At 53.5% G+C, this 1,404-nt stretch overlaps 1 protein-coding gene across 1 annotated transcript in view; it reads left to right on the top strand.

Annotated features, from left to right (window-relative positions):
• The window catches only part of LOC102762281 (putative uncharacterized zinc finger protein 814), a 14,034-nt gene that overhangs the window by 9,394 nt on the left and 3,236 nt on the right, over positions 1-1,404 (top strand). The window lies entirely within an intron of this gene.

The raw sequence follows: 1,404 nt of genomic DNA, 5'->3' as shown, positions 1-1,404 counted from the left end.
GAGGTCGCTGGCAGAGGCAGGGCACTGTTATGGATTGAATTGTGTTCCCTCAAAATTTGTATGTTGGGGTCCTAATCCCCAGTACCTGTGCACATGGCCTTCTATAGAAATAGGGTCTTATTTATTTACTAGAAGTCCTGTATAGGCCTTCCCTTCCCCTGGCTGCCGGCACCAGTTTTCCTCCAGCCCCCGGGACCCAGGCCTTCGCTCTGGCTGGAGCTGCCTTCAGTCTTCTGTCTTCGCTGCTCCCGCTCGCCTTCAGTCTTTGATCTGCCGCTTGGAGCCTACGTATGCAAATTAACTGTCATCTTTGTTGGCGGCTAATTTGCATATTGTGCTGATTAGCCAAGCGAAGGCATAGTGAAGGTACGGTCAATTACCATGTTTGTCTGTTATTAGATAGGATATTTAAATGCCATTTAACAAAGAAAAATCAACCAAAAAAATGTGTTCGCGTGTCACCTCTGACACGCGTGTCATAGGTTAGCCATCACTGTCCTAGACACTCATTTTGATTCACCAACATGTGAAAATCACCAGCGCCTGGCTGGCATGCCTCTGGCTGAGCGAAGGCCCGTGAACCAGGAGGTGATGGTCCGGGCACAGGCGCAGGTTGTGGGCTCCATCCCCAGTGTGGGGCGTGCAGGAGACAGCTGATCCATGGTTCTCTCTCATCATTGATTTCTCTCTCTCCCTCTCCCTTCCTCTCTGAAATCAATAAAAATATTTTAAAACGAAACGAAAAGCTCATGAGTATTCTGCTGACTCTGCCCTACGGTTCTCACCTGCAGGAAAAGTAAAAGGGTCTCAGGTCAAAGACTCAGAGCAGCCTTCCACTTAACGGTGTGGACTTTTCATTCCTAAACTCTAAGGTTCTCCAGGCGGCTTGTGATCAGGGGAGCAGTGGGCAGTGGGAGCTTGACCTGGACCCCCCGCCCCCCACATCCTGTCTCCAAGGCCCCCTTCTTCTCTGACTGCCCAATGAGCTACAGCAGCCCCACCCTGGATTTGTTTCACTCTCCCAACTTTTTAAATAGGTGGAGTGAGCATTGTCCCATGCACCTAGAGGTTGCTGGTTCGATTCCTGGTCAGGGCCCGGTGCACAAAATCCATGCATGGGGAGGGGTGGTGTCCCTCAGCCCAGCCTGCACCCTCTCCAATCTGGGACGCCTCGGGGGATGTCCGACTGCAGGATTTTACCTGATCCCACCGGGCCTAAACCAGCAGTCGGACATCCCTCTTGCAATCTGGGAAAGCTGGCTCCTAACCGCTCATCTGCCTGCCTGCCTAATCACCCCAACCACTCTGCCCGCCTGCTCGCCCCCAACTGCCCCCCCTCCACCGGCCTGATCGCCCCGAACTTCCCCCCCTTCGCCAGCCTTCTCACCCCCAACTGCCTCCCCA

Source organism: Myotis davidii, unplaced genomic scaffold, assembly GCF_000327345.1.
Source record: "Myotis davidii unplaced genomic scaffold, ASM32734v1 scaffold1205, whole genome shotgun sequence".
NCBI classification, from domain to species: domain Eukaryota; kingdom Metazoa; phylum Chordata; class Mammalia; order Chiroptera; family Vespertilionidae; genus Myotis; species Myotis davidii.
This window is presented reverse-complemented; position numbering and strand designations above follow the sequence as displayed.